At 40.5% G+C, this 15,759-nt stretch overlaps 4 non-coding genes across 4 annotated transcripts; all 4 read left to right on the forward strand.

The window, feature by feature from the left end:
- Positions 1–688: 688 nt before the first annotated feature.
- On the forward strand, positions 689–770 carry TRNAS-AGA (transfer RNA serine (anticodon AGA)). The gene has a single exon. It is a non-coding gene; the product is annotated as a tRNA-Ser (tRNA).
- A 3,939-nt stretch (positions 771–4,709) lies between these two features.
- Positions 4,710–4,791, forward strand: TRNAS-AGA (transfer RNA serine (anticodon AGA)). The gene has a single exon. It is a non-coding gene; the product is annotated as a tRNA-Ser (tRNA).
- Positions 4,792–8,730: 3,939 nt separating this feature from the next.
- Positions 8,731–8,812, forward strand: TRNAS-AGA (transfer RNA serine (anticodon AGA)). Its single transcript has one exon. It is a non-coding gene; the product is annotated as a tRNA-Ser (tRNA).
- A 3,939-nt stretch (positions 8,813–12,751) lies between these two features.
- Positions 12,752–12,833, forward strand: TRNAS-AGA (transfer RNA serine (anticodon AGA)). The gene has a single exon. It is a non-coding gene; the product is annotated as a tRNA-Ser (tRNA).
- Positions 12,834–15,759: the final 2,926 nt, after the last annotated feature.

Here is a 15,759-nt window from a genome sequence, read left to right on the forward strand (position 1 = left end):
GCTCGGCAAGCTACCACTTTAGAGAGTAAGGTTATATCTAACTTTAGCCTCTGCCAAACCTCTGGGGACTGGGGACTCTGTGCACACTGTACCTATTTGGGAACAGTATATACAGAGCCACTTTCTCACAGTAGTGATAAAGTGATTAGAGTCCTACGGCCAACATAAAGATACAGCAAAACGTGAGGTGAAAAGCAAAAAGGTTGCTGGTAGGCCACCTTAAGGATGCCAGGTCTAACAAAAACTGAACTAAGGATAACATGAGTAAAACATCAGGTTTCTCTACTGCATTTGGTGAGACAAGTGGGCCTTCTTTTATCTTCCATTCAAGCAATCTTTGACAGACCCCTTTATTATAGAGCTTTTCAAGGATTAAAGATAAGGCACTTACAAAGGAGTCCCAAATACTCAGAGATGGTTGACTTCTGTAATATGGGTCGTAGACTAAAAGCAGCGCAAAAACAGAGTGCAACAGGGTCCAAAAAACTTGAGTGCCACAAGAGAGTTTGAATGCAAGCGTATCCTTTTACAGATCCAGAGATATACTCATGCAATTTTTATTTTTAGGACAGAACGTGCATGATGAAAAAAACATTGTTTTTAAAAAGCGCATTGCAGAATATTAGTACTTTGATGTGGGAAAACTTCAAAACTTTCAAACAAAATATTTGTAGGCAGCTTACAGCAAGTTGTTGTGGCAGAGTGGTTAAGGCGATGGACTAGAAATCCATTGGGGTATCCCCGCGCAGGTTCGAATCCTGCCAACAACGAGAATCTTTTTATTATCGGCTACAATTTCAGAAGTTAACCTTTAGTATTTCTTCCATTTCAGTTTTATAAATAGGTGGCTTATTTTTGTGTCACTATTGCCTCTCCACATATTTGTTATCGCTACCTCTTTCATGTCTTTGCTACACCTCATTCCTACTTTAGCACTGGTGTAAACGCTTCAAATTATTATACCGTTGCTCTCTCATTCATACCTGCGCATGCACTTGAAAGTTACTTTACCAATAAAAGACGCAAAGAGAGAAATAGAACAAAAGTGCTGGCTGGATTGGCAAACACACTTCATAAAACTGCATTTTCTTTTTTATTCTCCCCCGTGTTACATGCTTAACCTCCCCATGTGTAATTTCTCTTAACCTGCTGTCCCAGGAAGAGAATTCATCTACAGGCTCTTTCTGTGTTTTTTTCCCTAGTCTGTCTTTCCCATTTCTTAGCTGTGTAACTGTTCCTTTACGCGCTCTATTTAAACGCCATCAATCTCATTTGAGCTCCTTGCTCCCGCTTCTGTTTTCTCCACCTCTCATACTGCCAGTTCTCTCTTTCTCTGTGATTGGTGGCTACTTTCCTGAGCTTCCGAAGCCACGTGGTTCCTGCCTCTTGTTGTCAGACTTGAATTGGAAAAGGAACCATATTAACAAGCCTTTACCACTCACACACGGCGGAAGTTTATACTTTAATTCAGTGAGCTAAGAAAAGCGTGTTGTGGGTCCCCTACGAGCCATGGTGCTTGCTTCATCATGATTTGGCACCAGTCATTAGCCGCAGCTCTGCTAATGAGCCACTGAGGTCAGTTTCAATATTTACTCAAAAACATAACCATGCAGCCCTCCCCTCAACTGTGTATTATCTTGCTTTTCTGCTGTTCGTGTGATTAGCTGGGAGGAGCTCACGGCGACATCCTCCCTATAAAAGTGTAGATGGATCACTCTCTAACTCTTTCTTGCTTCACATACAAATGGCTTGAAAGGTGCAGGGAAGATGCAGGTCTAATAGACAGAATAGAAGGTCTGTGCCAGGTGGGTTTCTCTGCATTGGTGTCCCATCACAGGTCCGCAAGTGTATTGTGTGATCTTTGACTCCTGGCATTTCACAAGCAGGCGGCCAGGAAACGGTTTCAGCCTATCAACCACTGAGGAGACGCAGCCTCTGAATGAGGAATGAGGAAGCAATGAATACATCCAGCCTATCACAGGAACAGCCCTGAGTGTTCCGAATTATAAATTCTCCATGTCACTGTATGTCGTTGAGCCCAAGTAGCTCGCTGTGATCGTATAGTGGTTAGTACTCTGCGTTGTGGCCGCAGCAACCTCAGTTCGAATCCGAGTCACGGCATTGTGGTTGGCAATGTCACGGCAGTTGGGTGTTAATTTTACAGAATTAGCAAATGTACCAGTGGTTTTTGTAAAATGTCTATTAAAAACAGATCCTTTCAAATATTTAAACCATCTAACAACAAATGATTTAAACTCGCATGATTATAAGCTGTAGCTATAATGTATTTACTTACATAAATTATCGTTCTTGAACCTATTGGGGGTGAAGGGAGAGCGGAGCTCACCCCCGAGGTGCAGTTGAGTGACCTGTGTTGTGGCTCTCTAGAGGGAAGGCACAAATTTTGCTGTCACCCAGCCCAATCCAGACGTGTATTGGGGCCAGGTTTCAGGCAAATAGAGCAGTAAGTGCAGAGAAATGTTCACTCTCTAAAAGTGGCATTTCTAAAATAGTAAAGTTAAATCCAACCTCACCAGTAAGTAGGATTTTCAATAAATAAATAAAGCTACTCCTCTCCGATATGGAATTACCAAATAAAAAGTATAGGGGAATACACAGAGCTAACCTATGAGAGGGGTAGTCCTCACAGTAGTGAAAAATGAAATAGACTGTTTGCTACTTACAGGACACGCGAACCACCAAAGTACATATCTAATTTTTTACTTACATAGCATCATGCACCTAGGACTACCTAGGGCCTACCTTAGGTGTAAATTATATGTAATAAAAGGGGAGTTTAAGGCTTGGCAAGTAGGCTGGGACTCCCCTGGGAGACCCCTGAGTCTGTGCCCAGAACCATAACTCTGCCAGTCGAGTACTTACCTAAAAGCCGATAACTCACTTTTCTTCCATAGGCTAACATTGAGTGGTTTCACTTGGAAATTCTTCTAAGTGGTGTGGAGTTTTGGAACTTTAAAATATTCATCTAAAATCAGCCGAACAACGAATTCTGATTTACTCACCTGTTATCAGGAGAGACCTCAGTGCTGCATCTTGGAGCTCAGTACTGACCCTGAAAAGTAATTTTAACCGTACTTACCAGTAACTCGAATTTCCTTCCATGGGATATCATTGCCTGCTTTTCGCTGAAAATGTTCTAAGTGTAGATTTTTGAAACTTACAAATATTCTTTAAAAATCGTACCAACTGTGAAAACGTAATTGTTTACCTGTTTTAGATAGATGTCCCAGTACTGAGCCTAGGAGCCCAGCACTGGATTACAAAAGTAACGAGAACGTACTTTACCCGTAACTTGAATTTTCTTCCATAGGAAACCATTGACTGTTTTTCTGTGAAATTTCTTCTAAGTGTCGATTTTGCAAACATGTAAATATTCCTTAAAAATCGCCTGTATAACTTAAACGTAGTTTCTCAACTGCTTACAGGTGGTACAGTAGTGCTGGATCTAGGATCCAACACTGACCTAGAAAAAGTAACCATAACCCCACTTACCTGCTAAGTGAATTTCCTTCCATAGGATAACATTGGTAATTTGATCAGCAAAAGTTTCTAAGTGTCAACTTTTAAAATAGCAAAATATTGCTTAAAAATCACAACAGTAACTAAAACAAATTTACTCACTTGTTTCCAAGAACTGTCCCAGGACTGAATCTAGGATCCAGTCCTGGATTTAGAAAAGTATTCCTGAAAGTAATTAATTGCATATAACTTAAAATTCCCATTGAGCTCAATGTATTATTGTGATTCAAATTGTGTTGCCTATTGTAATAAACTGTAACTATGACCTGCAAAAGTCAATTGCCTATTGCAAAGTATTTAACTAAAGCATCTCACTCTGAGAAAGTATATTTTGATACCTATTGTTGGTTCTCAAGTAAAACAACAATATCTTTTTTATGCAAACCAATGGCCTAGTGTTCAGTTCTTGAGTGTGTGAGACCATTTGCTGACTGAGTGTGTACAACAAATGTTTTACACTGTACTCTGATACTGCCTTACTGCTCGGCAAGCTACCACTTTAGAGAGTAAGGTTATATCTAACTTTAGCCTCTGCCAAACCTCTGGGGACTGGGGACTCTGTGCACACTGTACCTATTTGGGAACAGTATATACAGAGCCACTTTCTCACAGTAGTGATAAAGTGATTAGAGTCCTACGGCCAACATAAAGATACAGCAAAACGTGAGGTGAAAAGCAAAAAGGTTGCTGGTAGGCCACCTTAAGGATGCCAGGTCTAACAAAAACTGAACTAAGGATAACATGAGTAAAACATCAGGTTTCTCTACTGCATTTGGTGAGACAAGTGGGCCTTCTTTTATCTTCCATTCAAGCAATCTTTGACAGACCCCTTTATTATAGAGCTTTTCAAGGATTAAAGATAAGGCACTTACAAAGGAGTCCCAAATACTCAGAGATGGTTGACTTCTGTAATATGGGTCGTAGACTAAAAGCAGCGCAAAAACAGAGTGCAACAGGGTCCAAAAAACTTGAGTGCCACAAGAGAGTTTGAATGCAAGCGTATCCTTTTACAGATCCAGAGATATACTCATGCAATTTTTATTTTTAGGACAGAACGTGCATGATGAAAAAAACATTGTTTTTAAAAAGCGCATTGCAGAATATTAGTACTTTGATGTGGGAAAACTTCAAAACTTTCAAACAAAATATTTGTAGGCAGCTTACAGCAAGTTGTTGTGGCAGAGTGGTTAAGGCGATGGACTAGAAATCCATTGGGGTATCCCCGCGCAGGTTCGAATCCTGCCAACAACGAGAATCTTTTTATTATCGGCTACAATTTCAGAAGTTAACCTTTAGTATTTCTTCCATTTCAGTTTTATAAATAGGTGGCTTATTTTTGTGTCACTATTGCCTCTCCACATATTTGTTATCGCTACCTCTTTCATGTCTTTGCTACACCTCATTCCTACTTTAGCACTGGTGTAAACGCTTCAAATTATTATACCGTTGCTCTCTCATTCATACCTGCGCATGCACTTGAAAGTTACTTTACCAATAAAAGACGCAAAGAGAGAAATAGAACAAAAGTGCTGGCTGGATTGGCAAACACACTTCATAAAACTGCATTTTCTTTTTTATTCTCCCCCGTGTTACATGCTTAACCTCCCCATGTGTAATTTCTCTTAACCTGCTGTCCCAGGAAGAGAATTCATCTACAGGCTCTTTCTGTGTTTTTTTCCCTAGTCTGTCTTTCCCATTTCTTAGCTGTGTAACTGTTCCTTTACGCGCTCTATTTAAACGCCATCAATCTCATTTGAGCTCCTTGCTCCCGCTTCTGTTTTCTCCACCTCTCATACTGCCAGTTCTCTCTTTCTCTGTGATTGGTGGCTACTTTCCTGAGCTTCCGAAGCCACGTGGTTCCTGCCTCTTGTTGTCAGACTTGAATTGGAAAAGGAACCATATTAACAAGCCTTTACCACTCACACACGGCGGAAGTTTATACTTTAATTCAGTGAGCTAAGAAAAGCGTGTTGTGGGTCCCCTACGAGCCATGGTGCTTGCTTCATCATGATTTGGCACCAGTCATTAGCCGCAGCTCTGCTAATGAGCCACTGAGGTCAGTTTCAATATTTACTCAAAAACATAACCATGCAGCCCTCCCCTCAACTGTGTATTATCTTGCTTTTCTGCTGTTCGTGTGATTAGCTGGGAGGAGCTCACGGCGACATCCTCCCTATAAAAGTGTAGATGGATCACTCTCTAACTCTTTCTTGCTTCACATACAAATGGCTTGAAAGGTGCAGGGAAGATGCAGGTCTAATAGACAGAATAGAAGGTCTGTGCCAGGTGGGTTTCTCTGCATTGGTGTCCCATCACAGGTCCGCAAGTGTATTGTGTGATCTTTGACTCCTGGCATTTCACAAGCAGGCGGCCAGGAAACGGTTTCAGCCTATCAACCACTGAGGAGACGCAGCCTCTGAATGAGGAATGAGGAAGCAATGAATACATCCAGCCTATCACAGGAACAGCCCTGAGTGTTCCGAATTATAAATTCTCCATGTCACTGTATGTCGTTGAGCCCAAGTAGCTCGCTGTGATCGTATAGTGGTTAGTACTCTGCGTTGTGGCCGCAGCAACCTCAGTTCGAATCCGAGTCACGGCATTGTGGTTGGCAATGTCACGGCAGTTGGGTGTTAATTTTACAGAATTAGCAAATGTACCAGTGGTTTTTGTAAAATGTCTATTAAAAACAGATCCTTTCAAATATTTAAACCATCTAACAACAAATGATTTAAACTCGCATGATTATAAGCTGTAGCTATAATGTATTTACTTACATAAATTATCGTTCTTGAACCTATTGGGGGTGAAGGGATAGCGGAGCTCACCCCCCAGGTGCAGTTGAGTGACCTGTGTTGTGGCTCTCTAGAGGGAAGGCACAAATTTTGCTGTCACCCAGCCCAATCCAGACGTGTATTGGGGCCAGGTTTCAGGCAAATAGAGCAGTAAGTGCAGAGAAATGTTCACTCTCTAAAAGTGGCATTTCTAAAATAGTAAAGTTAAATCCAACCTCACCAGTAAGTAGGATTTTCAATAAATAAATAAAGCTACTCCTCTCCGATATGGAATTACCAAATAAAAAGTATAGGGGAATACACAGAGCTAACCTATGAGAGGGGTAGACCTCACAGTAGTGAAAAATGAAATAGACTGTTTGCTACTTACAGGACACGCGAACCACCAAAGTACATATCTTATTTTTTACTTACATAGCATCATGCACCTAGGACTACCTAGGGCCTACCTTAGGTGTAAATTATATGTAATAAAAGGGGAGTTTAAGGCTTGGCAAGTAGGCTGGGACTCCCCTGGGAGACCCCTGAGTCTATGCCCAGAACCATAACTCTGCCAGTCGAGTACTTACCTAAAAGCCGATAACTCACTTTTCTTCCATAGGCTAACATTGAGTGGTTTCACTTGGAAATTCTTCTAAGTGGTGTGGAGTTTTGGAACTTTAAAATATTCATCTAAAATCAGCCGAACAACGAATTCTGATTTACTCACCTGTTATCAGGAGAGACCTCAGTGCTGCATCTTGGAGCTCAGTACTGACCCTGAAAAGTAATTTTAACCGTACTTACCAGTAACTCGAATTTCCTTCCATGGGATATCATTGCCTGCTTTTTGCTGAAAATTTTCTAAGTGTCGATTTTTGAAACTTACAAATATTCTTTAAAAATCGTACCAACTGTGAAAACGTAATTGTTTACCTGTTTTAGATAGATGTCCCAGTACTGAGCCTAGGAGCCCAGCACTGGATTACAAAAGTAACGAGAACGTACTTTACCCGTAACTTGAATTTTCTTCCATAGGAAACCATTGACTGTTTTTCTGTGAAATTTCTTCTAAGTGTCGATTTTGCAAACATGTAAATATTCCTTAAAAATCGCCTGTATAACTTAAACGTAGTTTCTCAACTGCTTACAGGTGGTACAGTAGTGCTGGATCTAGGATCCAACACTGACCTAGAAAAAGTAACCATAACCCCACTTACCTGCTAAGTGAATTTCCTTCCATAGGATAACATTGGTAATTTGATCAGCAAAAGTTTCTAAGTGTCAACTTTTAAAATAGCAAAATATTGCTTAAAAATCACAACAGTAACTAAAACGAATTTACTCACTTGTTTCCAAGAACTGTCCCAGGACTGAATCTAGGATCCAGTCCTGGATTTAGAAAAGTATTCCTGAAAGTAATTAATTGCATATAACTTAAAATTCCCATTGAGCTCAATGTATTATTGTGATTCAAATTGTGTTGCCTATTGTAATAAACTGTAACTATGACCTGCAAAAGTCAATTGCCTATTGCAAAGTATTTATCTAAAGCACCTCACTCTGAGAAAGTATATTTTGATACCTATTAGTGGTTCTCAAATAAAACAACAATATCTTTTTTATGCAAACCAATGGCCTAGTGTTCAGTTCTTGAGTGTGTGAGACCATTTGCTGACTGAGTGTGTACAACAAATGTTTTACACTGTACTCTGATACTGCCTTACTGCTCGGCAAGCTACCACTTTAGAGAGTAAGGTTATATCTAACTTTAGCCTCTGCCAAACCTCTGGGGACTGGGGACTCTGTGCACACTGTACCTATTTGGGAACAGTATATACAGAGCCACTTTCTCACAGTAGTGATAAAGTGATTAGAGTCCTACGGCCAACATAAAGATACAGCAAAACGTGAGGTGAAAAGCAAAAAGGTTGCTGGTAGGCCACCTTAAGGATGCCAGGTCTAACAAAAACTGAACTAAGGATAACATGAGTAAAACATCAGGTTTCTCTACTGCATTTGGTGAGACAAGTGGGCCTTCTTTTATCTTCCATTCAAGCAATCTTTGACAGACCCCTTTATTATAGAGCTTTTCAAGGATTAAAGATAAGGCACTTACAAAGGAGTCCCAAATACTCAGAGATGGTTGACTTCTGTAATATGGGTCGTCGACTAAAAGCAGCGCAAAAACAGAGTGCAACGGGGTCCAAAAAACTTGAGTGCCACAAGAGAGTTTGAATGCAAGCGTATCCTTTTACAGATCCAGAGATATACTCATGCAATTTTTATTTTTAGGACAGAACGTGCATGATGAAAAAAACATTGTTTTTAAAAAGCGCATTGCAGAATATTAGTACTTTGATGTGGGAAAACTTCAAAACTTTCAAACAAAATATTTGTATGCAGCTTACAGCAAGTTGTTGTGGCCGAGTGGGTAAGGCGATGGACTAGAAATCCATTGGGGTATCCCCGCGCAGGTTCGAATCCTGCCAACAACGAGAATCTTTTTATTATCGGCTACAATTTCAGAAGTTAACCTTTAGTATTTCTTCCATTTCAGTTTTATAAATAGGTGGCTTATTTTTGTGTCACTATTGCCTCTCCACATATTTGTTATCGCTACCTCTTTCATGTCTTTGCTACACCTCATTCCTACTTTAGCACTGGTGTAAACGCTTCAAATTATTATACCGTTGCTCTCTCATTCATACCTGCGCATGCACTTGAAAGTTACTTTACCAATAAAAGACGCAAAGAGAGAAATAGAACAAAAGTGCTGGCTGGATTGGCAAACACACTTCATAAAACTGCATTTTCTTTTTTATTCTCCCTCGTGTTACATGCTTAACCTCCCCATGTGTAATTTCTCTTAACCTGCTGTCCCAGGAAGAGAATTCATCTACAGGCTCTTTCTGTGTTTTTTTCCCTAGTCTGTCTTTCCCATTTCTTAGCTGTGTAACTGTTCCTTTATGCGCTCTATTTAAACGCCATCAATCTCATTTGAGCTCCTTGCTCCCGCTTCTGTTTTCTCCACCTCTCATACTGCCAGTTCTCTCTTTCTCTGTGATTGGTGGCTACTTTCCTGAGCTTCCGAAGCCACGTGGTTCCTGCCACTTGTTGTCAGACTTGAATTGGAAAAGGAACCATATTAACAAGCCTTTACCACTCACACACGGTGGAAGTTTATACTTTAATTCAGTGAGCTAAGAAAAGCGTGTTGTGGGTCCCCTACGAGCCATGGTGCTTGCTCCATCATGATTTGGCACCAGTCATTAGCCGCAGCTCTGCTAATGAGCCACTGAGGTCAGTTTCAATATTTACTCAAAAACATAACCATGCAGCCCTCCCCTCAACTGTGTATTATCTTGGTTTTCTGCTGTTCGTGTGATTAGCTGGGAGGAGCTCACGGCGACATCCTCCCTATAAAAGTGTAGATGGATCACTCTCTAACTCTTTCTTGCTTCACATACAAATGGCTTGAAAGGTGCAGGGAAGATGCAGGTCTAATAGACAGAATAGAAGGTCTGTGCCAGGTGGGTTTCTCTGCATTGGTGTCCCATCACAGGTCCGCAAGTGTATTGTGTGATCTTTGACTCCTGGCATTTCACAAGCAGGCGGCCAGGAAACGGTTTCAGCCTATCAACCACTGAGGAGACGCAGCCTCTGAATGAGGAATGAGGAAGCAATGAATACATCCAGCCTATCACAGGAACAGCCCTGAGTGTTCCGAATTATAAATTCTCCATGTCATTGTATGTCGTTGAGCCCAAGTAGCTCGCCGTGATCGTATAGTGGTTAGTACTCTACGTTGTGGCCGCAGCAACCTCGGTTCGAATCCGAGTCAAGGCATTGTGGTTGGCAATGTCACGGCAGTTGGGTGTTAATTTTACAGAATTAGCAAATGTACCAGTGGTTTTTGTAAAATGTCTATTAAAAACAGATCCTTTCAAATATTTAAACCATCTAACAACAAATGATTTAAACTCGCATGATTATAAGCTGTAGCTATAATGTATTTACTTACATAAATTATCGTTCTTGAACCTATTGGGGGTGAAGGGAGAGCGGAGCTCACCCCCCAGGTGCAGTTGAGTGACCTGTGTTGTGGCTCTCTAGAGGGAAGGCACAAATTTTGCTGTCACCCAGCCCAATCCAGACGTGTATTGGGGCCAGGTTTCAGGCAAATAGAGCAGTAAGTGCAGAGAAATGTTCACTCTCTAAAAGTGGCATTTCTAAAATAGTAAAGTTAAATCCAACCTCACCAGTAAGTAGGATTTTCAATAAATAAATAAAGCTACTCCTCTCCGATATGGAATTACCAAATAAAAAGTATAGGGGAATACACAGAGCTAACCTATGAGAGGGGTAGACCTCACAGTAGTGAAAAATGAAATAGACTGTTTGCTACTTACAGGACACGCGAACCACCAAAGTACATATCTAATTTTTTACTTACATAGCATCATGCACCTAGGACTACCTAGGGCCTACCTTAGGTGTAAATTATATGTAATAAAAGGGGAGTTTAAGGCTTGGCAAGTAGGCTGGGACTCCCCTGGGAGACCCCTGAGTCTGTGCCCAGAACCATAACTCTGCCAGTCGAGTACTTACCTAAAAGCCGATAACTCACTTTTCTTCCATAGGCTAACATTGAGTGGTTTCACTTGGAAATTCTTCTAAGTGGTGTGGAGTTTTGGAACTTTAAAATATTCATCTAAAATCAGCCGAACAACGAATTCTGATTTACTCACCTGTTATCAGGAGAGACCTCAGTGCTGCATCTTGGAGCTCAGTACTGACCCTGAAAAGTAATTTTAACCGTACTTACCAGTAACTCGAATTTCCTTCCATGGGATATCATTGCCTGCTTTTCGCTGAAAATGTTCTAAGTGTAGATTTTTGAAACTTACAAATATTCTTTAAAAATCGTACCAACTGTGAAAACGTAATTGTTTACCTGTTTTAGATAGATGTCCCAGTACTGAGCCTAGGAGCCCAGCACTGGATTACAAAAGTAACGAGAACGTACTTTACCCGTAACTTGAATTTTCTTCCATAGGAAACCATTGACTGTTTTTCTGTGAAATTTCTTCTAAGTGTCGATTTTGCAAACATGTAAATATTCCTTAAAAATCGCCTGTATAACTTAAACGTAGTTTCTCAACTGCTTACAGGTGGTACAGTAGTGCTGGATCTAGGATCCAACACTGACCTAGAAAAAGTAACCATAACCCCACTTACCTGCTAAGTGAATTTCCTTCCATAGGATAACATTGGTAATTTGATCAGCAAAAGTTTCTAAGTGTCAACTTTTAAAATAGCAAAATATTGCTTAAAAATCACAACAGTAACTAAAACAAATTTACTCACTTGTTTCCAAGAACTGTCCCAGGACTGAATCTAGGATCCAGTCCTGGATTTAGAAAAGTATTCCTGAAAGTAATTAATTGCATATAACTTAAAATTCCCATTGAGCTCAATGTATTATTGTGATTCAAATTGTGTTGCCTATTGTAATAAACTGTAACTATGACCTGCAAAAGTCAATTGCCTATTGCAAAGTATTTAACTAAAGCATCTCACTCTGAGAAAGTATATTTTGATACCTATTGTTGGTTCTCAAGTAAAACAACAATATCTTTTTTATGCAAACCAATGGCCTAGTGTTCAGTTCTTGAGTGTGTGAGACCATTTGCTGACTGAGTGTGTACAACAAATGTTTTACACTGTACTCTGATACTGCCTTACTGCTCGGCAAGCTACCACTTTAGAGAGTAAGGTTATATCTAACTTTAGCCTCTGCCAAACCTCTGGGGACTGGGGACTCTGTGCACACTGTACCTATTTGGGAACAGTATATACAGAGCCACTTTCTCACAGTAGTGATAAAGTGATTAGAGTCCTACGGCCAACATAAAGATACAGCAAAACGTGAGGTGAAAAGCAAAAAGGTTGCTGGTAGGCCACCTTAAGGATGCCAGGTCTAACAAAAACTGAACTAAGGATAACATGAGTAAAACATCAGGTTTCTCTACTGCATTTGGTGAGACAAGTGGGCCTTCTTTTATCTTCCATTCAAGCAATCTTTGACAGACCCCTTTATTATAGAGCTTTTCAAGGATTAAAGATAAGGCACTTACAAAGGAGTCCCAAATACTCAGAGATGGTTGACTTCTGTAATATGGGTCGTAGACTAAAAGCAGCGCAAAAACAGAGTGCAACAGGGTCCAAAAAACTTGAGTGCCACAAGAGAGTTTGAATGCAAGCGTATCCTTTTACAGATCCAGAGATATACTCATGCAATTTTTATTTTTAGGACAGAACGTGCATGATGAAAAAAACATTGTTTTTAAAAAGCGCATTGCAGAATATTAGTACTTTGATGTGGGAAAACTTCAAAACTTTCAAACAAAATATTTGTAGGCAGCTTACAGCAAGTTGTTGTGGCAGAGTGGTTAAGGCGATGGACTAGAAATCCATTGGGGTATCCCCGCGCAGGTTCGAATCCTGCCAACAACGAGAATCTTTTTATTATCGGCTACAATTTCAGAAGTTAACCTTTAGTATTTCTTCCATTTCAGTTTTATAAATAGGTGGCTTATTTTTGTGTCACTATTGCCTCTCCACATATTTGTTATCGCTACCTCTTTCATGTCTTTGCTACACCTCATTCCTACTTTAGCACTGGTGTAAACGCTTCAAATTATTATACCGTTGCTCTCTCATTCATACCTGCGCATGCACTTGAAAGTTACTTTACCAATAAAAGACGCAAAGAGAGAAATAGAACAAAAGTGCTGGCTGGATTGGCAAACACACTTCATAAAACTGCATTTTCTTTTTTATTCTCCCCCGTGTTACATGCTTAACCTCCCCATGTGTAATTTCTCTTAACCTGCTGTCCCAGGAAGAGAATTCATCTACAGGCTCTTTCTGTGTTTTTTTCCCTAGTCTGTCTTTCCCATTTCTTAGCTGTGTAACTGTTCCTTTACGCGCTCTATTTAAACGCCATCAATCTCATTTGAGCTCCTTGCTCCCGCTTCTGTTTTCTCCACCTCTCATACTGCCAGTTCTCTCTTTCTCTGTGATTGGTGGCTACTTTCCTGAGCTTCCGAAGCCACGTGGTTCCTGCCTCTTGTTGTCAGACTTGAATTGGAAAAGGAACCATATTAACAAGCCTTTACCACTCACACACGGCGGAAGTTTATACTTTAATTCAGTGAGCTAAGAAAAGCGTGTTGTGGGTCCCCTACGAGCCATGGTGCTTGCTTCATCATGATTTGGCACCAGTCATTAGCCGCAGCTCTGCTAATGAGCCACTGAGGTCAGTTTCAATATTTACTCAAAAACATAACCATGCAGCCCTCCCCTCAACTGTGTATTATCTTGCTTTTCTGCTGTTCGTGTGATTAGCTGGGAGGAGCTCACGGCGACATCCTCCCTATAAAAGTGTAGATGGATCACTCTCTAACTCTTTCTTGCTTCACATACAAATGGCTTGAAAGGTGCAGGGAAGATGCAGGTCTAATAGACAGAATAGAAGGTCTGTGCCAGGTGGGTTTCTCTGCATTGGTGTCCCATCACAGGTCCGCAAGTGTATTGTGTGATCTTTGACTCCTGGCATTTCACAAGCAGGCGGCCAGGAAACGGTTTCAGCCTATCAACCACTGAGGAGACGCAGCCTCTGAATGAGGAATGAGGAAGCAATGAATACATCCAGCCTATCACAGGAACAGCCCTGAGTGTTCCGAATTATAAATTCTCCATGTCACTGTATGTCGTTGAGCCCAAGTAGCTCGCTGTGATCGTATAGTGGTTAGTACTCTGCGTTGTGGCCGCAGCAACCTCAGTTCGAATCCGAGTCACGGCATTGTGGTTGGCAATGTCACGGCAGTTGGGTGTTAATTTTACAGAATTAGCAAATGTACCAGTGGTTTTTGTAAAATGTCTATTAAAAACAGATCCTTTCAAATATTTAAACCATCTAACAACAAATGATTTAAACTCGCATGATTATAAGCTGTAGCTATAATGTATTTACTTACATAAATTATCGTTCTTGAACCTATTGGGGGTGAAGGGATAGCGGAGCTCACCCCCCAGGTGCAGTTGAGTGACCTGTGTTGTGGCTCTCTAGAGGGAAGGCACAAATTTTGCTGTCACCCAGCCCAATCCAGACGTGTATTGGGGCCAGGTTTCAGGCAAATAGAGCAGTAAGTGCAGAGAAATGTTCACTCTCTAAAAGTGGCATTTCTAAAATAGTAAAGTTAAATCCAACCTCACCAGTAAGTAGGATTTTCAATAAATAAATAAAGCTACTCCTCTCCGATATGGAATTACCAAATAAAAAGTATAGGGGAATACACAGAGCTAACCTATGAGAGGGGTAGACCTCACAGTAGTGAAAAATGAAATAGACTGTTTGCTACTTACAGGACACGCGAACCACCAAAGTACATATCTTATTTTTTACTTACATAGCATCATGCACCTAGGACTACCTAGGGCCTACCTTAGGTGTAAATTATATGTAATAAAAGGGGAGTTTAAGGCTTGGCAAGTAGGCTGGGACTCCCCTGGGAGACCCCTGAGTCTATGCCCAGAACCATAACTCTGCCAGTCGAGTACTTACCTAAAAGCCGATAACTCACTTTTCTTCCATAGGCTAACATTGAGTGGTTTCACTTGGAAATTCTTCTAAGTGGTGTGGAGTTTTGGAACTTTAAAATATTCATCTAAAATCAGCCGAACAACGAATTCTGATTTACTCACCTGTTATCAGGAGAGACCTCAGTGCTGCATCTTGGAGCTCAGTACTGACCCTGAAAAGTAATTTTAACCGTACTTACCAGTAACTCGAATTTCCTTCCATGGGATATCATTGCCTGCTTTTTGCTGAAAATTTTCTAAGTGTCGATTTTTGAAACTTACAAATATTCTTTAAAAATCGTACCAACTGTGAAAACGTAATTGTTTACCTGTTTTAGATAGATGTCCCAGTACTGAGCCTAGGAGCCCAGCACTGGATTACAAAAGTAACGAGAACGTACTTTACCCGTAACTTGAATTTTCTTCCATAGGAAACCATTGACTGTTTTTCTGTGAAATTTCTTCTAAGTGTCGATTTTGCAAACATGTAAATATTCCTTAAAAATCGCCTGTATAACTTAAACGTAGTTTCTCAACTGCTTACAGGTGGTACAGTAGTGCTGGATCTAGGATCCAACACTGACCTAGAAAAAGTAACCATAACCCCACTTACCTGCTAAGTGAATTTCCTTCCATAGGATAACATTGGTAATTTGATCAGCAAAAGTTTCTAAGTGTCAACTTTTAAAATAGCAAAATATTGCTTAAAAATCACAACAGTAACTAAAACGAATTTACTCACTTGTTTCCAAGAACTGTCCCAGGACTGAATCTAGGATCCAGTCCTGGATTTAGA

The sequence above is a fragment of the Triturus cristatus genome, chromosome 12 (assembly GCF_964204655.1).
Source record: "Triturus cristatus chromosome 12, aTriCri1.1, whole genome shotgun sequence".
Lineage (NCBI taxonomy): Eukaryota > Metazoa > Chordata > Amphibia > Caudata > Salamandridae > Triturus > Triturus cristatus.